The following is a 25,693-nucleotide window of genomic DNA, read 5'->3' as shown; positions in this document are numbered from 1 at the left end:
ACTTGACTTAAGGGGATTATGGGATGTTTCCGGAGGCTGCATCAGAGAGCAGTAAAGCAACACTTCGTTCACACTTGCCAGTGTGGATGGGTAGTGAGCTAGTGCACCCAGGCTCCTTTGTTGCGTTGTAACTCACAAGTGCAGCCAAGCCTTTAGACTCAGCACTGACTGAATGCCTTACTACCTAGTATTATAAATACTTCTCACCATCCCCAAAGGAGGTACAGTTAGCATTAGAAATGCACTGAAGACAACCAACAGCTCCAAATTTTGTTACAAACAAATGGAATTGTGTGGCTGGGCAGTAACGGAGATGGAACTTCTCCAACATCCCTTTAAACTCTGCTTGCATCAAGATTTTCAGGGGCAAATCTCAGACTCTCATGTCTCCATAGTGGAGCACCCATTCCTTTACAGTGGCAACGTGAGCTGAGCTCAAGAAGCACATTTCTCTTTATTCCCCAAAATTGCATTTAAGCTTGGCAAAGTTTCTGTATGAGATTAAAAGGGAAGCAGCTTTGTAAGGAAACAGAGACTCGGCGTCCAATCAGCAAACAAGGAGGCTACAAACTGTTGGAAGTGGATTTACATGGGGGTGTGCGTGTAGGGATTGAGTTAACATCAGAAAGGGCAGGCTATAGGATTTCTGTTTTTGCAAGGGGGTTTCTTTATGGCTGCTGTTGGAGTTGCAGAAATGAGCGGCATACAGAGACTTTGCCCCCAAGCACTGAAACATGCGTGCTGATCATTGCCTGCAGCTGTTTTAAATGCAGCCAACACCATAGCTCCCACAAAGCTGAGAGGACGGAAGCAAGTGCACCCTCAGCTGCAATGGTCTCAAAGCCAGACCTGACAACGTGCCTGGTACCGGGCAGAAGCGATCCGCTCGCACGTGAATTAATTGAAGGCAGGGATTATATCCTCCAGCGGAGGGTTACCAACCTCTCGCGCTCTGCCACAGCGCATAACGTAACTGAAAGCTGCTGATGCGTCTGCGGGGAGCATTTTGTCAAGGGCTCTCCGATTGGCCGAAGGGACCCTGCAATGGTTCTTCGGAAAGAGCCGAGTCTCCTGATTGGTTGCGTTGCACCTGCAATGCGTCAAGTAATGATGCCCGAAAGTAAGGGTGCTGGGGCTTGGCTTTCCTGTGAATGGCTGTCGCGCAGCGGCGGGGGAGTGGCGCCTTTCAGACGCGGGAGCTGGCCGCAGAGCGGCGCGCGCGGGGGCAGAAGCTGGGCGCGCGCCTTTGTGGGGAGGATGCGCGTGCGGATCCAGCAAGCTCTGATACTTGCAGCGGTGGCAGGGACTGGGCTCAGGCGAAGTATCAGGTGTGGCCGGAGGGAGCTTTTCTCCTTCCAGACCCAATCCTCCCCCACCTTTAAAAAAAACAAAAAACCTCAGCTTCTGCTTTAGAAAGCAGCCAAAAGACAGGAACAGCCTGTCGTCTGAGCGCGCCCCTGTCCAAACACACAGAGCTCCAAGAGCTGCAAACTGGGCGTTAAAATCTCTCTTACTCCCCTGCTGCCGTGGGTGCAAGAAGCATTTACTGGAGGGGTTTTCAGACTGTGGCAATGGGAACGACAGGTGAGGATCTGTACACTGAAGTCAAAAGATGTACAGCCTTGTGACTATCCTATTGAAACACTGCAAAAACCTTCATCGCAAGGAGATGCTTTTGCAAAATTAGAGCCAAATTGAAACTCTCTGCAAACAAATGAGAACTTGTCATATGGTTATTTAAGACGCCTAACAGCATCCAAAAATCTCAAACTCGTTGGCCCTGGCTAGAGATCATAGCTGTATATTGCCTAATAAGCTACAAGATAAGGCTGCCAACCTGTGACAGTTTGACATTAAGAAAAAAAGAAAGAGGAGCTAGTTTTTTAAATCATGTAATCCTAGTCTAATACAAATGTTTAATTAAAACACACATGCTGCAAAATATTCTTTATTATTAGAGGAAGGTGCTTTTAAAAACTGGCTTAATATTGATCCAAAATGATTGAATTTCTCTTCAAATAAGCAACAATTTGTTGGCATGTCTGCAAAAGCTAGCTACAGGAAAGAATCTAAACATGGGGGTAGTTTACAGAGGCTTATTATTTTATTGAAAGACTTAAGTAATTTTTGTTATTTGAGGCTTTTTTATTGCCCTTTCAGAATCCTGTTGTTGAAGGGTGAGTCAGCAACAAGTCTGTGAACACAAGGTAGGAAGTTGTATTTTAAATGAGGCTTCACTCCTAATACATTAGTAAAAGCATGTTTGCATATGAAGAATCCTACTGCGTCAATTGCAACATTGAATAGGAACATGGGTCCTGACCACCCAGTTCCTTGACTTAGTGGGAGTTTTGCCTAAGTACAGAATGCAAGGCTCATTGTGTTCTGCTGCAAGCATTTTAAGGTTAAATAATTTTGAATTTTTTTATTCCTTTTGCTCACTATGAAATGAATGTATTTTTATTTTAAAATTGTCATGATTTCCTTTTCACAGCTTTGCTGCTATGAACACTTTTTACTGTATTTTTTCCCCAGAAGAATTGTCTCTAAAATTTTCAAGAATCTAAGCACATTGTAGCTTCCAGCCAACTGGAACAAATAGAATGAAACCTTTATTGGAAAATGATATGCCTGTGCAATTATAATTATAATATTTGTGGGTGAAGCAAGGTTTGCTAAAATAAAACATAAAAGCAAGATTATGAGCTCATTCCTTTTCTCACTTGGCCTTTTTGAGTATGAGAGCATCGCTTGGCAATATCATATCTGAAAAACTTGGGTCTAAAACAACTATAGGGCCTTCAGCAAAGGAATCTAAGGGTATAAAATAATAGGGAACCTTGTTTCTAAGTGATCTCTTTCTTTGAGAACAACTATGTACTAGTAATTATTTGTACTAGAAATTATTCATTTTAATAAAAATGTAATTATGCTGAATTCAATACAATGACTAAAGTATATGAGTGTCAGACTGAATCTGAAAAGGTATTTATAAATTAACATTTTACTGAGGAAATAAGCATGTACATTTTAGGGTTTAAAATTATTTGTTGCTGTGGTCTCTTGAATACATTTAGATAAATTTTACATAACAAGAAATAAATATTTGTTTGAAAGGAAAACACTAATGCTCTGAAGATGGAAAAAAATGATGGGTGTTGTTTTGTGATAATATATGTAAAGCAAGAGCTAGTTTACTTGGTTGTTGAAGATGAGTAAGTACAAATAATTGTAAATTATTCCTATATTAAAAATAGGTCACTGATTTAGTTAAGATAATCCAAAACTGAGCTATATAACTAACACTGGTGGGTTTATCAAATAATAATGTACTCTGTGATTCTGCTCCAAAAGCCGTAGTAACCATAGAAAACACCATGGATTGTAAATAATGGACTCTTATTTGCATCCTTTCTATATTTCCAAGTGTGTCATTGTAAAAAATATTCTGATTTGAAGGAAAGTTTTTCCTACGTCCGGTGTTGTTATTAGCCACTGCATATAACATGTAGCATCTGTTTTAAAACAACCAATGTATGTTCACTGCAATGGTTATCACACTGAAAACTAATATATACAGGTCTGCCATCTTATGGACTGTGAATGGTACTACCAAAACATTGGGTACAGCATTATTTTATTAGGAGCAGGAGAATACTTGTTTACAGTTTTTTCCTTTCAGATGCGTTCTTTCTACTGGAAGTTTTCCCAGCATTTTGACCAATTATTTTTATCTGCTTTTTCAAAGCGATTGTACATATATCTATATATAATCACTATGATATTTTTGTGCATGCCCACACACACCCCCCTCCCAAACTAATTCACTACATAAGAACATTATTAAAGTTAAAGACAAGCACTCAAAAGTTAGGAAATGCTAGAATTAAGGGTGCCTGTGCAACCTTAATTTGGTCCCCTTTTGCATGTGTGTTATGAGAGAGTCTTTAATTACATGCTTACAGACAAATTTTTTTCACAGGATCCCTATCTTATTCATTGCACAGGATGGACAGTGCCTATGTAATTAGAAGTTATTCCGTGTTTTGTTTTCTCCTTACTGTTCAATGTGTGGGCCCATGCCTTATTTACTGCACTCTATTCAAACCCTGTTCTGAAGACAGAATTATTAATTTTCTCATGGGCTTTTCTATGGTGCTCCCCTTCAGTAGACAGAGTGATTTACAAACATTAATTAATCTTCATAACACCCCTGTGAGGTGAGTGGGGGGTATTATTTCCATTTTACAGATAGGGAACCAAGTTACAGATGGATGAAAGTAAAAAGTTTTCACTAATTTTTGTTGGCCAACTTGAGACACCTAGAACCTGACTTTTTCAGAGTGCTTAGCATTATGTAGCACTTTCTGTGTTCGAAGCACAGCTTTCACTGATGTCCGTTGCAGCTGTGAGTACTCAGAACATCTGCAGATCAGACCCCAGGGTATCCTGTTAGCACCCAGAAAATTAGGAACACACAGTGCCCACCTGTGAAAAAGTGTGGTTTATATGACTTGAGTAGCATCACAGAGGAACTCTGCCCCAGATTTGTAAAGGGATTTAGGTGCCTAAACAGGCAGATAGGTGTCCAAATCTACCACGTAGGCACCCCTGACATTTAAAAAGTCATAGCTCAGGTACAGCTTAACCTTTCTAGGCATGTAACTTTCCTCTGGTCAGCGTTTTCAAAGCAACTAAGCATTCCTGCCACCCCACTGCTGACGAGCTGTGCAGAGCCCTAGTTTAAACTGGAGGCCCCAAAGCAGGATTCTCAAATGAGGCAGGGGAATGTCTGTCTCACCAATGGGGCCCGATCCCATAGACATGCCCTAAGGGAGGTGCCTAGCTCTGGCTCATCAGCCAGGTGTACCAGATAGATACCTAAGCCCCTTTCCTCCTGTAGGCCTAGTTTGACATAAGTAATTGGACATGGGTGAGGCCTTATATTTTGGGAGTCAGGATTAGGGAGGTAAATGGATCAGCAGGCGGGAAACAGAAGTCTGTACTAGCTAAAATAAGAGAGAACATCCAGGGAACTATTTACAATGGACAAGATAACTGGATAAAATAAGCCTGGAATGCAAGATGAGGCAAAGAGTAAGTCGTGCATGGACAGAGTATGCTGTACACAGGTTGGTTTTTACAAAGTGACCAAGCCAATCCCAAAATGTGTGCTGTAATGTGTAAATGTATATAAGGGAAGAGTTTTCATGCTGTGATGCTCTAGCATGTTTCTACTGAGGATGTGCAAACTGATCTTTTTTCAGTTTATAACTTGGCCAGTGGATTTTCACAGAGATGGCAAAAGGCACATCCTTGATAAAAAGCCACGTCTGTGCCTAATTTTAAGTCTTTGCTCCAAAGCCCAGCGGTATTTGAGCTCAGAGAAAAGGTTGAAAGATTATTTTAACATGGATAAAACAACATATTTTTCCATAGCCTCATTCTTGGAAATGGCTGATCTGTTTTAGCTGATTTTTTTTTTTTTAAATCAGCTTGAGGCAGACACCTGGCATAGAAAATTTCAGCCTGAATGGTTAAAATTTGGCAAAGTTATAAGAAAGGCCCTGTGTAAATCAGGATTTACTGGCTGGGCTCTTGGAGGAAGGAGGTGTGAGTGTCTGGGCTGGAGGGGCATGATTGGGCTCTGGGGGAAAAGTGGTGTGGGTGCACAGAAATTGTGAAAATACCCCAATACTGAGATTTTTTTTTTTAGTATTCTTAAAAAAGAAAAAAAGTGTGAAATACTTTATATTTTATTACAAAAAATCACTTTGGCAAACTGTAATGCTCAGTTGTAACGTGTCTGTGTACTGTTCTTCTGCATGTGCAACATAGAGTGCTGTGTAATACTTTATTCCTGGGGGAATTCTGCGTCACTGTGCAATGCAGAATTTTGCAGAAATGAATGTTGGGCGTGCAGAATCCAATTTCTGTGGGGCAGGGGAGAAAGGTACTGCAGAGATGTTGGCTGCCACTAGGGGGTCACTTGACCTGGCACAGCCCAGTTCACAAATAGAAGACAAGGCCTGGCCAGCCGCTGCAGTTCCTAGCGTACCCTGAAGGAAGGAGGCGGCTGCATGCAGGAAACTCCATGCAAGCCCAGGACCCAGCATCATGCTGTTTGCCCCCAGAGATCCAGAGGGAGATAGAGTCTGTGAGTGTCTGGGCTGAGCGGACCCCACAGCTGGGCTCAAGGGGGAAAGGGATGTGAGAGTCTGGGCCGGGGGGGCATGGCTGGGCTCTGGGGGAGAAGGGGTTGTGAGTGTCTGGCCCCCCGCCTGGGCTGTGGGGGGAGAGGAGGCAGAGAAGCAGGAACTGAGTCGTCATAGGGGTTTCTTTAACTCTCTACTCCTGGGGGAAAATTTGTGTGTGTCTGTATTGTTACAGACATACTTGCTGATAGGTATTTTGAAATAAATTACCAAAATAATTGAAACTGGCATGATTATGTATCTATGCAAATGAAGAAGTGGGTTTTTTACCCACAAGCTTATTCCCAAATAAATCTGTTAGTCTTTAAGGTGCCACCAGACTCCTCATTGTTTTTGTGGATACAGACTAACACGGCTACCCCTCTGATACATGATTATATAGTGTTATTTTTACCAATAAAATTTGCAGAATTTTTAATTTTTGGTGCAGAATTCCCCCAGGAGTAGTAATAAATCAATCTAATTGCAGTCTAGGTGGGAAACACTGAAAGGAAGCCCAGTCCCACTCCCCCCGAAGGCTGCCATGTTGGATCAACTCAGACTTTCCCCAGAGGAAGTTCCACGAGGAAGTGTTCCCAAAAGGGGACTGTCCACAGGCTGTTGCTTAATGGCTCTGTGATTTAGCCACTCACTGGCTGACCCTGGAAACCAAGACGATGGGTGACCTCATGGGTAGTATTATTTTAGAACAATATTTAAAAATTCTTCCCACAGTGGTAAGACCTGACTGTCGCTTCTACCCAGCAACCATTTCAGAGACCATAGAGACAATGAAGAGGTTTTTGGAAGCAGAGGTCTGGAGCATTGGGACGATTTCCCCTCCATGAGGTTCACTGGACCCAGACTGTGTTTTGGAGCTCCCAGAATTTTGGGCCCCTTGGAGGGACAGAACCCCTACATCCCTGTGGATCTCCAGGGCCCAGTGCTCTAAGTTTCCAGGCCTCAAGGGGGCCTTCATCGACCATTCAAGAGGGCTTAGTCTTACATTATTATTATGAGCAACTGAGACACATGCAGCGAGAATGCCATGTGTTGGAGCGTGATTATCTTAGGTGTCACTTTGTCCAATAGGATAAGACCTTATGGCGACCTTTTTTAGCGGGTTTGAGAACCTTCTTGGTTCCCACCAAGATAAGACCACACTGGGCAGAAATGTTAATGGACTCTGGCTGTGGCCAAACGGTCATACGCTAAGACTTGCTCTAACTCAAAGTCCTTGAACCCAATCAAACAATCCAAATTGCCTGCATACGTGGTATGACATTATCTGATAAAAATATGACCATATAGATCATTGTTGCAAATGCTGTTATATATTTGCAACAAATCTTGTACAAAATATGGCATGTAAGATGTCTATGAAAAGGTTATGATTTGCTGGTTATGATTATGCTATCTGTATGCATGTATCTTTTGCATTTGAAGTTATGAATATTGGCTCTATACCTGGATTTCAAATGTTTGCTCCTGGGGTAATGCCCACAAGGTACTTAGCCAGCACATCTTGGAGGGACTATTCAAATTGAGTGGCCCATCAAAAGGACACTTAACTCACAATGGACCATGGGGACGCCTATCTACAGATAATGGTCTTTCCTGCTGTGACTAAGCAGAAATATGCATGGACATGTGACTTGCCCATATGATTCCAAACCCCATCTTGTCACCTGTGATTTTCCACTGGCTGTGCTGAGAGCTTTGTTTGGAAACAATGGGTTTCCCTCCACATGGCAGAAGCTACAAAAGGCCCTGGAAACATCTCCATTTTGCCTCTTTCCTGCTCAAACCTCTGGACTTTATACTAACGGGAGCATTCTAGCCAAGGGACTGAGGTCCTTCCAATGACTTGGAAGCAACCAGACTTATTAAGCCAGCAGTTTATTCCATCACTGCTACAAGCCTGAACCAAGAACTTTGCAATTACTGTATGTATTTGATTCCTTTAACCAATTTTAACTCACTTTTCTTTCTTTTTATGAATAAACCTTTAGATTTTAGGTACTAAAGGATTGGCAACAGTGTGATTTTTGGGTAAGATCTGAGTATATATTGCCTTGGGTGTGTGGCTGGTCCTTTGGGGTCAGAAGAACCTTTTATTTGATGAGGCTGGCTGTAAAGAACCACTCATCTTTAAATCCAGTGTTTTCTGGGGTGTTAAAAGAACTGGAATACCTAAGGAAACTGCTTTTATAACTTCTTGTTAGCCAGTGTGGTGAGATAGAAGTTTACTTTTGTTGCTGGTTTGGTATATCTTATGGAGGAACAACATATAGGGAAGAAGCAGATTTTTGTCTGTCCTTCCCAGGCTGCCAGAAGGTAGTCCCTAAGGGATGAGGCTGCGTTCCCTTAATTCCCCCCCCCCCCCATAACAAAACCATTTGAAAGGGTGGGGATTGATATCATAGGCCCCCTTGAGAAAAGGGCCTTGGGCCACAAATTTATTGTAGTACTTGACTATGGCACAAAGTACACAGAGGTGTTCCCTTGCGGTTTACTTAGATCATGACGTTTACTGTCTGGACCAGTGATGACCAAAATAGATCTACCATGTAAACTGCTTAAGCCTTGGAGGTCTCAGGAAAACCTCTTCCCATACAGAAGAAAGAGATGAGGATTTAGGACCCAGCTCACAGAACAGAGGATTCAGCTCACAGAACCAACTGAGGTAGGGATTAAGGGGGTCCTGCGTGGGGATGGGTTGTCCACTGGTCGGAGAGAACAATTAGAGACCTGTTGCAGATGTATCAGGACATATTTTCCCCATTTCCAGGATGAACCTCTGTAATGGCCCACCAATCCATATAAAACCTGGGACCCAACCCAGTCAAAAGTCAGTATCCCATCCCAGAGGGGTTGAAGTCCTAGTTAGTATAAGAGGTCCATAAGATGTTAAACTAGCCGTGATTGAGGAACTGAGAAGTCCCTGGTGTAGTCTGGTACTCCTTGTCCCTACACTGGATGGGACTGTTTGATTCTGCATAGACTTCCACCAAATCAATGTGAACTTTGACTTTGTTGCCCAGGCAGTGCCCCGAATTAATGTCCTGTTTAATTGGCTCAGCCAGACCTGATACATCTCTACACTAGACTTAACTAATGGCAATAGGCAGATCCTGCTCTCTCCCAATTCCCGTGCTGAGACAGCCTTCTCAACCTCTGTAGGTCTTTTCCAATTTGTTAATATGCCCTTTGGTTTACACATCAGCCTGGCCACCTTTCAAAGACTCTTGGACCAGGTGATGTGGCACCATCAACCCTGAGCAACAGCCTACTTGGATGATGTGGTAGTCTACAGTCCAGATTTAGCCACAGTTCTGCAGGCCCTGTGGGACGCCGATTTAACCACAAACCGAAAGAAATGCACATTAGGGAAGTGGCAGACCACATACTTAGGGTACCTGGTGGGGAACAGTAAAGTGGAACTCTTGATTGGTAAAGTGGAAGCCATAGCCAACACTTCTGTTCTGAAATCAAAAAAGCAAGTTTGGGCATTTCTTGGTCTGGTGTGGACCAGGGTTTTATAGAAAATTTGTATCCAAGTTTGGCTCTCTATTGACTCCCCTTACTGATCTCATTAAAAAAGCAGCTCTTTGCCAGGTCACCTGGTCTCCTGAATGTGATCGGGCATTCCTAGAAACTAAAAAAGTTCTCTAACAAACCAGTACTGCGTAGCCCTGATTTTTCGCAAGAATTTATTTTACACATGGATGCCTCACAGTGGGCACTGTGAGCAGTGTTGTCCTAGATGCTCTACAGTCCGGAACATCCTATTCTGTATATAGGAGTAGGACACTCCAGGACTGTGAAACCCAGTATTTGGTCCTCAATAAGACGTGTCTAGCAATGCACTGGGCAGGGAAAGCCCTGCACTCTTATTTGTTTGGGACTCCCTATTTTCTTGTCACCAACTACGCAGCACTCTAACAGCTCCAGACAATGCCTGGGTGACCCATTCGTACTTCACCTTACAGCCCTTTTGGTTTTGTATAGAGCATTGGCCTACTAAGGACCACCAGAATGCAGACGTTCAGTCCAGGATGAATGAAGTTATGCAGTGAGTGCCTTGACAGGTCTATTCAAAGCTTACAGTCAAATGCTTGAGGGATTACTGCTTAACTCAGTTCATTTTACCTGCTCACATAGTAGTCCTTGCTGGTGACAGCTGGAGGACCAATGTCTGAGACATAGACAAGCTAACCGCCACAGTCAAAAAGGTTTGTAAACATTGCTTAAGCAGAACATTGCATTTTAAAGAGTATCTGTAAAGCACAAGCTGTGGGTTTGAATCGTCCTAAAAATTGTCCCCGGAACTAGGTAATGTTGACTGAAACAGGAGCTAAAATTAGAAGTGGCCCAGATATCTCGGTCTCAGGTTCGCCTTCTACCCATATCTGTCACGGGGGCTTATATTTCCACATAAAACTCGAACAAAATAAAGGTACAACAGAATTTATAGAAGGGGTGGCAAGGACTGCCAGAATAAACAAGGTAAAACAGATAACAACCAGGCAGATAATAAAAATAAGGCAGGCTGTAACAATAGGGGGACTATGTACAGAAATATCCCCTACTCAAAGTAACCCTTGTGGGGTGAATGGCCTACCCTTAATTACCTGTTCCGTCTCAACCAGACTCTACCACTCAGATGGGCAGCAGCGATCTGATCTGAACACTGCCTTATATAGACACTCGGTCACTAGGCAGATTAGATGATTGACAGCCACTGTCTTTTCCCGCCTAAATAGAAAAAGGCACCAAACTGGGATGAGGAGGGGACAAGAAGGGCTCACAAAAATGGACGACTAGTTGTCCTTTAGAGGATCCAAGATGGCCTGAGGATTTTTACCTCTACAGTAAGATGGGATGGGGAAGCTGTTACACTACTATTGCATACCATGCACAAGACATTACTTTTTACTCAAATTTTTTGGAAGGGGAAATTAAAATTACAACCAGTATTAAAGGAGCTAAAATGTCTGCTGGACATTCAGAAATGTTACAGAAACAGCTTGACTTAATTGCAGGGTCTGGCAAATAGCTTGTTGATTTAATCAGATGGTTAGAAAGCCATAAGATTTGTGTTCATCAAGTGTACAATAAAGTTGTTGACTTAATCAGCACCTATTGAGCACTTAAAGTTGAGCAAGAAGGATTCAACACCAGTGTAAAAATTTCTACTGAAATTGCAGATAAGCTTACAAACTAGTGTCTCCCTGATCATGGTGAAAGAAAACCCTATTTTACTCAGATAGCACACCAGTTCCTTAAAGCAGTAACAGTGTTTGATTACATGCAAGTTTGTATGTTAAAGTTTGATGCCCTCCCACTGGATTCCATACCTGGTTTCAACAAGAGCTTCAAAATTGAATTAGAAGGATACTGGGTTTATACAAAGGAAAGGACCAGTGACCTTTTGATGACTGCCTTTTGGAGGTCTGCAGAACCACACTTTCCCAACATTGTAAAACTGGCCAACCGATATTTGTCTGTTGTCCCCAAATCTGCATGCGAAGCAAAGCGTTTCAGCATATGAATAGGTTCAGACTGTACAGAGGCAATTCATGAAAGAGGAATGAGTGAACTGGCAAACGATGCTTAACTTTAATTCAAAAATATAAACAGAAATAACTGAACATTTAGTGGACTGTATATATTTGTGTTTACTGTTGATTTTAGTTGTAAATAGGGCTGTCAAGCAATTAAAAAAATTAATTGCGCGATTAATCACAATGTTAAACAATAATAGAATACCATTTATTTTAAATATTTTTGGATGTTTTCTACATTTTCAAATATATTGATTTAAATTATAACACAGAATGCAAAGTGTACAGTGCCCACTTTGTATTTATTTTTTATTACAAATATTTGCACTGTAAAAAACAAGATACAGTATTTTTCAATTCGCTTAATATGAGTACAGTAGTGCAATCTCTTTATCGTGAAAGTTGAACCTACAAATGTAGAATTAGGTACAAAAATATAACTGCATTCAAAAATAAAACAATGTAAAACTTCATAGCCTACAAGTCCATTCAGTCCTATTTCTTGTTCAGCCAATTGCTCAGACAAACAAGTTTGTTTACATTTGCAGGAGATAATGCTGCCTGCTTCTTGTTCACAATGTCACCTGAAAGTGAGAACAGGTCTTCTTATGGCTCTTTTGTAGCCAGCGTTGCAAGATATTTACATTCCAGATGCGCTCAAGATTCATATGTCCCTTCATGCTTCAGCCACCATTGCAGAGAACATGCGTCCATGCTGATGATGGGTTCTGCTCGATAACAGTCCAAAACAGTGTGGATCAACACATGTTCGTTTTCATCATCTGAGTCAGATGCCACCAGGAGAAGGTTGATTTTCTTTTTTGGTGGTTCAGGTTCTATAGTTTCCGCATTAGAGTGTTGCTCTTTTAAGACTTCTGAAAGCATGCTCCACACCTTGTCATTCTCAGATTTTGGAAGGTATTTCAGATTCTTAAACCTTGGGTCGAGGGCTGTGGCTATCTTTAGAAATCGTACATCGGTACCTTCTTTGTGTTTTATCAAATCTGCAGTGAAAGTGTTCTTAAAATGAACATGTGCTGAGTCACCATCCAAGACTACTATAACATGAAATATATGGCAGAATACAGGTAAAAAGACATACAATTCTCCCCCAAGGAGTTAAGTCACAAATTTAATTAACGCATTTTTTTTTTAACAAACGTCATCTTCATGGAAGCATGTCCTCTGGAATGGTGGCCGAAGCACGAAGGGGCATACGAATGTTTAGCATATCTGGCACGTAAATACCTTGCAATGCCGGCTACAAAAGTGCCATGCAAATGCCTGTTCTCACTTTCTGGTGACATTGTAAATAAGAAGAGGGCAGCATTATCTCCTTCAAATGTAAACAAGCTTGTTTGTCTTAGCGATTGGCTGAATGAGAAGTAGGACTGAGTGGACTTGTAGGCACTAAAGTTTTGCATTGTTTTGTTTTTGGGTGCAGTTATGTAACCAAAAAAAAAAAAATCTACATTTGTAAGTTGCACTTTCACGATAAAGAGATTGCACTACAGTACTTGCATGAGGTGAATTGAAAAATAGTTTCTTTTGTTTATCATTTTTACAGTGCAAATATTTGTAATAAAAAATAATAATATAAAGTGAGCCGCATACACTTTGTATTCTGTGTTGTAATTGAAATAAATATATTTGAAAATGTAGAAAAACATCCAAAATATTTAATAAATTTCAATTGGTATTCTGTTATTTAACAGTGCAATTAAAACTGCAATTAATTGCGATTAATTTTTTTGAGTTATTCGTGTGAATTAACTGCAATTAATCGACAGCCCTAGTTGTAAAGTTAATTAAATTTAGTTATAAAATTAGTTCCATGTGTACTCTGTGAAATTATATATTTTGCCTTTTACATTGTTGTGAATTTTTTAAACAAAATTTGTAATTTACATGAAGCCCTGTTTACAAGCAATGGAAAACAAGGTCTTATAATGGGAAGTGTCAGGTTACTTTAATAATTGGCTTTGCTATCAGCGCAATCTGTTGTACATTTGGGATAGCTAAGAAGAAATGCTATTTTGGCTACTATTAGTTTCCATGTTGCATATTATAATACAATAGCTTCTTTTTTATTTTAAACTGGGGTGCAAAATTTATTTAGCCAAAAAGGCTTTTTACTTTCCACAGGAGGTGCTTATGTCTTTACTATTGAATAAGCTTGCATTAGGATGAGTAGTAGCTGTTTACAGTGATTATTATAATTGCCATTCATTATCATGCAGGTATATCTTTTTATGAAGAATATGATCAGCAACTTCTCCATCACTGAAGAAGGTAAAAAGATTTTTATCATGCATCATGAGGGGATTTTAGTATACTGTATGTGGGGTTCTTAATATTGTTGCCCCTTTTCAATCCAGGTGGCTGGTTAGTGCAGTGACTCAAGCCTTGGCTACTGTGAGAAGAGGCAGAGGCAAACCAATACAATAGAGATCACCTTAAACCTTTTAAAGGAAAAACCCAGAAATTTGACAGGAACGATAATATGAATAATATGAAGTAAGATCAAATACTTGCTTAGGAAAGTAATAAACTGTCAATTACCAGCACAATCAATTAAGTTTTTTTCAACAACATGCTGTGTTACCCCAAGAGGGAATCAATTGCTATCCCGTTTTTGCCTCTCTCCAGTTTGTGATGCTTCTTTGCTTTGATGCTGCAATGACTGCACCTCTTTCCAACAGGTCCACCTGCAAATGACAGCTCCTCTCCCAGAGGGCTACACCTGTTCCCCAGGCAACCAAACTGTATTTCCTCTGTCAGTGTGACAACAGTCAACTTCATTGGTCATATGCTCTATGCCACTCGCGGCCGGGCTCCTTGAACACTGCCCTTTGTGGTCCAGCTTCCTCTAACACAGCTTTTTCTGGCCAGTCCCCTTTTCACCCCAGCGCAGTCTTTTTTCATCTCCTTCTCTAACTGCCTTCCAGCATCAACCTTTGGGCGATTCTGGGCTCCTCCTCCCCAGCTCGAGCTGCCCTCTCACGGGCTGTCTCTCTTCCCAGGACAGCCTTCTATGCTGCAGCACCATAGCTGCAGCAGGTGCTAGTGCCAGGGTTACTACACTAGTCAAAGTTTCGGGCCTTGTGGGTGTTCCAGTTAGGAACAGAAATTGGTCGTAGTCAGGTATTTCTGTGATCAAAATTTGTTTACAAAGAATGTTCAAAGTCCTGAGTCTCTGAATGCAGAAGGAAACTAGGAACAGGTAACAGATTCTTTTGCTCACAACACCAAGAGTACTCTTTTCAGTCTGCAGCCCTGACCCAAAAACCTCTCCCCAGATTTCTTCCAGGGACAGCCACGTTTTCAGCAGCTCCTTCAGGCTGTCTGTGTCACTCTCTCCTCCTTTATTTTCTGCCTTCCCTATCACACACACTCCTACTCAAGAAGCGGCAAAGAGTCTTGTGGCACCTTATAGACTAACAGACGTATCGGAGCATGAGCTTTTGTGGGTGAATACCCACTTCGTCGGATGCATGCACTGGAAATTTCCAGAGGCAGGTATAAATATGCAAACAAGAATCAGGCTATGGATAATGAGGTTAGTTCAATCAGGGAGGATGAGGCCCTCTTCTAGCAGCTGAGGTGTGAACACCAAGGGAGGAGAAACTGCTTTTGTAGTTAGCTAGCCATTCACAGTTTTTGTTTAATCCTGAGCTGATGGTGTCAAATTTGCAAATGAACTGAAGCTCTACAGTTTCTCTTTGAAGTCTGGTCCTGAAGTTTTTTTGCTGCAGGATGACTACCTTTAAATCTGCTATTGTGTGTCCAGCGAGATTGAAGTGTTCTCCTACAGGTTTTTGTATATTGCCATTCCTAATATCTGATTTGTGTCCATTTATCCTTTTACGTAGGGACTGTCCAGTTTGGCCGATGTACATAGCAGAGGGGCATTGCTGGCACATGATGGTGTATATTACATTGGTGAATGAACCGGTGATGGTGTGGCTGATCTGGTTAGGTCCTGTGATGGTGTCGCTGGTGTAGATATGTGGGCAGAGTTGGCATCGAGGTTTGTTGCATGGATTGGTTCCTGAGTTAGAGTTACTATGGTGCGGTGTGTCGTTGCTGGGGAGAATATGCTTCAGGTTGTCTGTGGGCGAGGACCGGCCTGCCTCCCGAGGGATTGTTGTCCAGGATGGGTTGTAGATCAGTGATGATGCGTTGGAGAGATTTTAGCTGAGGACTGTATGTGATGGCCAGTGGAGTTCTGTTGGTTTCTTTCTTGGGCTTGTCTTGCAGCAGGAGGCTTCTGGGTGCATGTCTGGCTCTGTTGGTCTGTTTCCTTATTTCCTCGTGTGGGTATCATAGTTTTGAGAATGCTTGGTGAAGATCTTGTAGGTGTTGGTCTCTGTCTGAGGGGTTGGAGCAAATGCGGTTGTACTCAGTGCTTGGCTGTAGACAGTGGATTGTGTGGTGTGTCCAGGGTGGAAGCTGGAGGCATGAAGGTAGGCATAGTGGTCGGTGGGTTTTCGGTATAGGGTGGTGTTAACGTGACCGTCACTTATTTGCACCATGGAGTCTAGTAAATGGACCTCCCGTGTAGATTGGTCCAGGCTGAGGTTGATGGTGGGGTGGAAGCTGTTGAAATCGTGGTGGAATTTCCTTCCCATGGTTTCCTTCCCATGGTTCCAGATGATGAAGAGGTCATCAATGTAACATAGGTAGAGAAGGGGCGTGAGTGGATGAGAGCTGAGGAAGCGTTGTTCCAGGTCAGCCATAAAAATGTTGGCATATTGTGGAGCCATGCGAGTGCCCATACCGGTGCCACTGGTCTGAAGGAATATATTGTCACCAAATTTGAAATAATTTTGCGTGAGGATAAAGTTACAGAGCTCAGCAACCAGTTGTGCTGTGGCATCATCAGGGATACTGTTCCTGACAGCTGGTATTCCAGCTGTGTGTGGGATGTTTGTGAAGAGAGCCTCTACATCCATGGTGACTAGGATGGTGTTTTCTGGAAGATCACCAATGCATTGTAGTTTTCTCAGGAAATCGGTGTCATGGAGATAGCTGGGAGTGCTGGTGGCGTAGGGTCTGAGTAGAGAGTCCAAATATCCGGACAGTCCTTCAGTGAGAGTACCAATGCCTGAGATGATGGGGCGTCCAGGGTTTCCGGGTTTGTGGATCTAGGGCAGTAGATAGAATAACCCCGGTCAGGGCTCTAAGGGTATGTTGATTTGTTCCTGTGTTAGTGTAGGGAGTGTCCTGAGGAGATGGTGCAGTTTCTTAGTGTATTCCTCAGTGGGATCTGAGGAAAGTGGCCTGTAGAATTTGGTATTGGAGAGTTGTCTGGTGGCCTCCTTTTGGTAGTTAGACCTGTTCATGATGACAACAGCACCTCCTTTATCAGCCTCTTTGATTATAATGTCAGGGTTGTATCCGAGGCTATGGATGGCATTGTGTTCTGCACGACTTAGGTTATGAGGCAAGCAATGTTGTTTTTCCACAATTTCTGCCTGTGCACGTCGGCGGAAGCATTCTATGTATAGGTCCAGACTGTCATTTCGACCCTCAGGAGGAGTCCATGTGGAGTTCTTCTTCTTGTGCTGTTGGTGGGAGGGTATTTGTGTATTAGTGTGCTGTTCAGTGTTATCTTGAAAGTATTCTTTGAGTCGAATATGGCAAAAGTAGGCTTCCAGATCACCGCAGAACTGTATCATGTTTGTGTGGGTGGCGAGGCAGAAAGAGAGTCCCCGAGATAGGACAGACTCTTCTGCTGGGCTGAGTGTGTAGCTGGATAGATTGACGATATTGACTCCTACTCAAAACAATCCTCAGCAAAAGCTCCTGGGCAGGTTCACATACCCCTTTCTGTGTTAGGTGGGGGCTTATCCTTACAGTTATGTTAATTAAAGGGTGCATTCACTTATTCATCTCAATGAAGTTTTAACTCAGCTCAGGTTTCATCCAGCTCATAGTAATATAGTGAATATGTGGATTTTATGAGAGTGAAGGTGGACATTTTCATGAATTGTTCAAGACTCCAGCCCTGGAGCACCCATGGAGTCAGCGCCTCTGCTCTGGCTGCCCTCTCCCCTTGCCCTGTTTCTCTCCATTTGCTCACAGACTCTCTGTTTCTCTCAGTCTCTCCCCTGCCTACCTCTGCCCCTCAACTCTTCTCTTCTCCACCTTTCGTCACCTCCTTCCACATTCCCAGAGGGAGGGGCTACGTCCTCTCCATAGATCTATGACAATGAGTTCACCCTGAACACACCCTAATTTATATAACCCCATAAAGGGTTGAGTCCCTTGACCATATTTACATGAGGATGAGAACCACTGGAATACTCCCTCTGGTACAGAACCTCAGTGGAAACGAAGGTTAAACCAGAAGATTAAGTTTTGACATCAAGATACCGGCCTATTGGATGAATTTGAGAAAAATCTTTTGAAGAGAAAACCAAAGTGAACAACCCTGAAGACGAAATATCAGATGAATGAAACAGATGTGAGAGTCGTGAAGGAACAATGTAAATAAAGCTGATCTCACTGAGTCATAGGCTTGAAAAGATATTCGGCATAAAGCTGTCAGTATCAAGAGAACAGATTTGTCAGGAGAGACCCTAAGAGATTCATTGATCAGATTGATGTTAAAAGCAGAATAGGAAAAAATAGAGAGCCAATAAATAATGTGGAAGAGTTTCAGCACTACTGGATGGAAACCTGGTCTGAGGATGTACAACATAATCAGACAGCGGACTGGATTAAAAATTTGAGAGAAAAAGGTAAAAAACACAGAATAGAGAAATACAAAGAGATATATAAGAAAGAAATAGATGAGGTACTGAGAGGAATGAAAAATTGGAAAGCACCCAGACCAGATGGGGTACCTGGATTCTGGCTAAAATACCTAACAACTCTCAATGATTGTTTACTTGAACAACACAGTAACTGTTTGAAGAATGGATGTCCAAGGTGGATGGTGACAAGGAGAACCATCCACAGACAAAAAAAGAAAGAAGGCTGCAATGATCCTAGGAATTATAGACTGATCACGTGTTTACCAAGTATGTGGAAACTTCTAACGGTAATTCTGGCAAAGAAGATCTGGATAGTGCTAGCTCGCAATGGAATGCTGCCTCCTGAGCATAAAAGTTGCACAGTAAACATGAAAGGGACAAAAGACCATCTCAGGCTGAATAGGAAGACCACCGGAGGTGAAAAAACAAAGAAAGAAATACGTAGAGGTGGTGTGGATAAACTACCAAAAAGCATATGACAGAGTCCTAAGTTCGTGGATCATTGAAACATTGAAAATGCACAAGGTTCATCCAAAGATAATTTCCTTTCTGTAGCAATTTATGATTAACTGGAACACTCAACTCTCTCTAGAAGGGGCTCTCATGGATGAGGTCCAAATTAAAAGAGGACTCTTCCAAGATGATTCCTTATCATCAGTGCTGTTTATGGTAGTGATGGTGCTGCTGCCATGGATACTCCTTGAGATAAACTGTGGTTATCATATCAGCAAAGAGCAACAACCAGTTAACCTTTTGTTACATATGGATGATCTGAAACTTTATGGATAATCATAAAAATCAGAGATTGATGACGTATAGAAAAGTTTGGTGAAGATATAAAGCTATGGGTTGGGTTGGCTAAATATGCATTGGATGTCTGTAAAGAGGGGCACACTGGTACAATCAGATGGCATACAAGTTAACAAACATAGTATCCAAGGTATCTCTCAGGTTGGCCCCTACACGTACCCTGGACTCAGGGAACTGTTGGAGTTACAACATAAGGTAAGTAAAGACAGAGTGAGGAAAGAATATTACAGATGAATAAGAACTACTCTAAGGACAAACCTCAGAAAATTTGATCGAAGCCATTAATACATTGGCAATACCAGCAATACGGGTACAATACCAGAGAGATCAAGTGGAAGCAAGAGGCAAAGAAAAAAATTGACACCCGAACAAGAAGGCTCTAAGCAATGCATAGAATAATGAATATCAATCAAGACATGGACAGGAGATACGTCTGATGATATGATGGAGGAAAAGGTCTGCTATCTGTGCACAGTGCTATTAACAATGAAGACTATAATATCAATATATACAATAAGTCAGCCAGACTAAAAGATCATCTGGTCATGATAACTAGCGATGGCTGAAATGCATCCCAGCCCAAGAAAGCATAAAAGAAAGGGAAAAGCAAATTGCCAAAGAAAGACTTGAAAGATTTACACAGAAATCAATGTACAGACCGTGGTGGGGAAGAGATTGAACCCATTAATGACCAAAGATCCTCCAGACATGAGTTTGTTAATATCTCAAAAGAGAGACAGAGAGCCTCATCATCAGTGCACAAGAACAGTCCTTAAGCTTAATTATGTTCAAAACAAAACGGACCAATGGAACTGCTCCCCAAGTGCAGAATGTTTTCAGAACATGTGTAGAGCTCCAGCAGGAGCCTGGCTTTGAGAGAATACGTGAACAGACAAAATGTGTGTCTGTGGCAAGTACAGATTTAAATGAACCGTGTGGTATTATGATCGCTGTAGAAAATGAAGAGGCTAAGATTATATGGAATCTGGCAACTGTCACAGACGGAACAGTACACACAAATTGGCTGGACATAGTGGTTGTAGAAAAGAAGTCAGACAAGACCATGTTAATTGATATTGCCATATCAACAGACAGAAACAAAACAAAAAAAGAAGAGAAGATAGCAATGTACGAAGAACTCTGCCACAAGATGGAACTATTATGGAAAACTAGAACAAAGATGATTCCAGTGATTATTGAATTACTTGGAGTGATCTTAAGGGTCTGAATGAGCAGCTGAAGAATATGTTAGGACTGCAAGGCATCATGATCAGTGACCTCCAGAGGATACCATCCTAGGCATTGTGAGAATTTTAAGGAAAATCAAAGGAGACTGAATGCACTTGAACACCTAAAATGCAAGAATTCTGCAGAGGGTTTAACAAAACTCCCGACTACCCAAAACTAAGGCGTTGATTTGTGGTCAGGATTTATTGGTGACTCATGCGGATAAACTTTAGACAGTGGCTTCCCCCTTTTTTATGCTTAAAGATCGTGTATGCTGCTAATGCTGTTTGTTTAAAAAAATTCCCCTGATGTAATACTGAGGGATAATAATAATGTAATATATATTGCATACTTGGAAAATCTTTTACTAAATGCAAACAGGAAGCTTCCCAGGCAAATGTGACCATTTCCTTAATGTTCTGCAGAACTTAGGCTTAAAAAAAAAAAAAAAAAAAAAGCTTCTAGCCAGTATTGAAAAAAAATCTTTAAAAATGTGAACACATGCTGCAGCCCCTGGCTGGTCTGAAAGTAGATGCCATTATTACACTTTTAGGTTGGGGAGCTCTCTTCATTCTAGATCAGTTCAGCAGCAAAAGCAATTTGAAGGGAAGCTACAATGACCCCTACTGAATCCTCTCTGGATTCTCTGTACTTTGGGCCAGACTGCCTAATTTCTTGCTTTTGGTTGGAGACTCTGGTTTACCTGGTCTGATATCTGACCGCCTTAGAATGTGTCTCCAACTTCTGGCCAGTTGCCACAGTAGGTGGGGCCAGTATATGATACTCCATCACCTCTGTGGTATTGGGAACTGTACCTTTAAGTGGCTTAGCTTTGGAAACAAGGAGTCTGAGCAGGAGTGCTGCAGAAGCCCATGATCTGTCATGCAGAGGCAGTTGGAACTGGACATGGAATAAACAGTATCTCTTTCAAACACCCTGGACCTAGAGCAATTCCCGAATATCATAATCTCCTTTTTCTGCCAGCCAGTTAGTGCCCTCCTTGTTCTCAGTTCCTCCCTTGTTTGCCAATGAGAGACAGTAGAAGGATGGTTCACTGATTCTGGTGCTCGCCTGGGACTTGTGAACTGTGAGATCACTTCCCTGCTCCACAACAGGGTGGTGTGTGACCTTAGGCCTGAGTTCCTCATCTGTAAAGTGTAGATAATAGTGAACCCTATATCACAAGTGTATTGTGAGGATATAATAAACGCATTTGAAATTTGTGAAGTGCTCAGATACCATGATAATGTGGGTCATAGGGGCAAGTAGGAGAGAGAATGGAATAGGACTGGAACATTAACAATTCCTCTGGGCGCTAGGCCAGGCCTATTTCCTACTCAACCACTGGATGGCTAAGCTAAGGTCAGGCCCAGGGTTCTCCTGCTTTGTTGCCAGCCCCAGCCACCTCCTTCTCTTACCCAACTCCAGCTGTTCCCTCCCCACTCCTAAAGAAAGGAAGAGAATATACTTAGTTTCTTAGCCTTTTCCACGGAAGGCCACAACATCCTTGGATATCTGCCAGCCTTTCCAAAATTAGAGGACATGGCTAAAGTGGTTCATGAAGATGGTTTAAAGAAGGTGGAGGGACAATATTCTGCCAGGGCAACACAACAGACTCTGAGATTCAACAGACAATGGAGCATAATCCATCTGGAATTCACTGGGATCTCTGTGAACTGTTTGAATGAGTCATGCAAAGAACCAGACAGACTCTGGAGAATCTAACCCTTAGAAAGTCACTTGTAGAACAACCAGATGCAGTTTGCCTCAGGAACTCGTAAAGACCAAGATGATAGGCACAATGCAATGTGGGAACTATGTACTAGAAAATAGATTGCTAGAACTGCGTAATAGACTGTATTACATTGATGACTATGTACTGCAGAAGAAGGATTGTTCATATTTTTTGGTTTTCTGTTACTATTGTCTCACTCAAAACCAGAGTGATGTCTAAGCGGGAACGGGAAGAGAGTAGAAAGTAAGAAACACTCTGGGTCACCTTTTGGGAAGTGGGACAGGAAGTTCCAAGAGGCAGTTGAGGAAATTAAAATAGTTGAAGCCTGCCCTGGGTGTGGAGTGATTGTGGCTATTATCTTATGTCTCCAGTAGAGCTTCAGTTCTGTTCAAACTGATATGGCTGAGACTTTCAGTTCTGTGGTTGATCCTACACAAGGAATGGGGAAGGGCAGAACCCATGAACTCCTCTTGAGGTACTGGAGAATTGATGCTGTAAATGGAGCAGTGAAGTGATGAGGTGTCTGCTGATAGAAGAGGATTTAAGGCCTCACTGGGGAGAAGGATCTGTGATGGCTGCTGCATCTGAGAGGAGGACAGATCCTGGGAGAGGGCCCGAGACAGCTGTAGCAGCTTTGAAAATCCACTGTTCAGAATTAATAGATTTGGTGGGGCAGGGGAGAAAATGATTTGCAAAACAAACAAACAAGAAGTATGCATCGGAGAGATATTTAGATTGTAAGCTCTGTGGAGAGGAGGGACTGTTTTTTTGTTTTGCCTAGCACAATGGGTTCCTGGTCTATGATTGGAGCTCTTAGATGCCACCACAATACAAATAATAAACAAATAACAATTCCAAGGGGGTGTGAGCGTCCATGTGTGGGTGGATGAATAGAATGTCTGGCTGCATGAGAAGGTGTTCAGGGATGACACAGAGAGTGTGTGAAGGAATATTGTGGAATAGGCAGTGGTGGATTTGTGCATATTGGTGTATAAACCATATGTATGGTGTACAGTAATAGTTGGCTAGTAGATTTTTCTTGGAAATTTTGCAAGAGTAATGGAGTCATGCTCTCATGTCTGACTTTTCCTGATTATCTGTATGGACATTCAAATAATTTTGCCTGGCTATCTGACAGGGCTAAGCATTAGGTGTGAAGTACAAATGCTTATGTCCCTGTGTAATGGTTTGAATGCATAGGTTACCATTTCATCCAGCCTCTGAGCTGGATGAGTTGAGTTTATGCAGTTTACTGTGAGGAGGTCAGGGAAGGAAGTGATGGTGGAATCTTTGAGGCAATATCTTAAAAAAAAGTCCAGTCTTCTCTGCATGGATATTAAATTCCCCAACATACTTTTTATAAGTTGGGGTTTGCACAGTGTCCTTGGTCACACATTTCTCTATTCTTAATGTTTTGCAGTGTATTTTATGCCACTTTACTGCTCCTCTTCACCCCAGAGGCAGTTACATTTCCATGCTGCTGCATAAGTTTCGTTTGTAAAGCACTTCAGCTGCCTTTCAGATAAGAGTTCATATAAATATAAAATATTAATGAATATTAACAAATATATTATCTTTAGGTAAGTTTAAAATTAATATTTATATGTCATGATCATCCTTTAGCAGGATCATCCGATATTTCAGTATTGTACTATTACAGTTCAGTGCATTGCAGAGGATCTCTACTGCATATGTATTGACTGGCTTCCCTCTGTCATATTGTTTAGCAACAGCAAACAGCTTTCTGCCAGAGTGATGATACTGCATATGACTTGATCATTATACCACTTGTCCAGTGTAATGAACCAAATTTTATAAACTCTGTACCAATAAAGGATACTTATGGGATATTATGTATGGAAGTTGGCTTCTCTAGCACTGTGGCTTGTTTGTACCTAAATTATCAGAAGTTTGGCAGAACAAAAAAAGGTGGTAATGAGAGTCTCCTACTTACATTGTGATTGATATTCTGGCTGTTGCACGCAGAGGCACTCTGGTGGTGAATGGGTATGCAGAGGGCTAGTGCTGGTGTCTGGATATATTTTGCTTAAGTAGTATTTGAGGGGAGCATGCTGGTAAGCTATGGAACTACAAGAGAAATTATGAAACCCATGGGGAAAAGTAGTGTTAAAGGTTTTCAGATCATGGGATAACAGAACATCCTAGTTGTCATTGGGGCATTGTCTATTTATGTGTACTATGTTTTTATTTTATTTTATGATTTACATTTTGATTATTTAGACTGATTAAATTTATTTGACAGGCTAAATTTTCAAAGGTTGCACAGGGATGTAGTCATTCAACTCCAATTAAATGGTCTGATCCTACAATCCCTGCCCAGGGAACACTCACTCCCATTGTGATGAATGGAAGTTTTCTCTGGACAGTGACTGCAGGACGAAGCCACAAATCAGTGTGACTCTTAAGTCCCTGTGTAATGCTTTGAATGTATACCCACCATTTCTGGCTGAGCCATATACCATTCTATTCATAGTAATAAAAACACCCTTTGAAATAAGCCAAACATTTTTTTCCCTTAAGGAGGAATTATTGCTTATTATTTTATAAAGAATGGGTGAAGGGAGACACCAAGCATACAGACAGAAGAATAAGTCAGAAGGAAGGAATGGTCCTACTTTCCTGCAGGAGACAATGTAAAGTGCCATGCTCTGTCATAGAATCATAGAAGATTAGGGTTGGAAGAGGCCTCAGGAGGTCATCTAGTCCAACCCCCTGTTCAAAGCAGGACCAACACCAACTAAATCATCCCAGCCAGGGCTTTGTCAAGCCAGGCCTTAAAACCTCTAAGGATGGAAATTGCAAACCCTCCCTAGGTAACTCATTTCAGTGCTTCACCACCCTCCTAGTGAAATAGTTTTTCCTAATATCCAACCTAGACCTCCCCCCATTGCAACCCGAGACTATTGCTTCTTGTTCTGTCATCTCACATCACTTTGAACAGCCTAGCTCCATCCTCTGTGGAACGCCCCGTTTCGATTGTTGAAGGCTGCTATCAAATCCCCCCTCACTCTTCTCTCCTGCAGACTAAATAAGCCCAGTTTCCTCAGCCTCTCCTAATAAGTCATGTGCCCTAGCCTCCTAATAATTTTCATTGCCCTCCACTGGACTCTCTCCAATTTGCTCACATCCTTTCTGTAGTGGGGGGCGCAAAACTGGACACAATACTCCAGATGGCCTCACTAGCGCTGAACAGAGGAGAATAATCACTTCCCTCGCTCTGCTGGCAATGCTCCCACTAATGCAGCCCAATATGCTGTTAGCCTTCTTGGTAACAAGGGCACACTGTTGACTCATAGCCAGTTTCTTGTCCACTGTAATCCCTAGGTCCTTTTCTGCAGAACTGCCGCTTAGCCAGTCAGTTCCCAGCCTGTAGCTAGC

At 42.0% G+C, this 25,693-nt stretch overlaps 1 long non-coding RNA gene across 2 annotated transcripts; it reads left to right on the top strand.

The window, feature by feature from the left end:
• Positions 1-416: 416 nt before the first annotated feature.
• On the top strand, positions 417-8,207 carry LOC142072574 (uncharacterized). Of its 2 annotated transcripts, none has more exons than XR_012669029.1 (3): positions 417-1,584; positions 2,161-2,207; positions 6,685-8,207. It is a non-coding gene; the product is annotated as an uncharacterized LOC142072574 (long non-coding RNA). The 2 variants fall into 2 exon arrangements; XR_012669028.1 differs by having other exon boundaries at positions 440-1,584; positions 6,930-8,207.
• The last annotated feature ends 17,486 nt before the right edge of the window (positions 8,208-25,693 follow it).

Source organism: Caretta caretta, chromosome 6 (genome assembly GCF_965140235.1).
Source record: "Caretta caretta isolate rCarCar2 chromosome 6, rCarCar1.hap1, whole genome shotgun sequence".
Lineage (NCBI taxonomy): Eukaryota > Metazoa > Chordata > Testudines > Cheloniidae > Caretta > Caretta caretta.
Note: the sequence above shows the minus strand (reverse complement) of the source record. Positions and strands in the feature narration are given on the sequence as shown.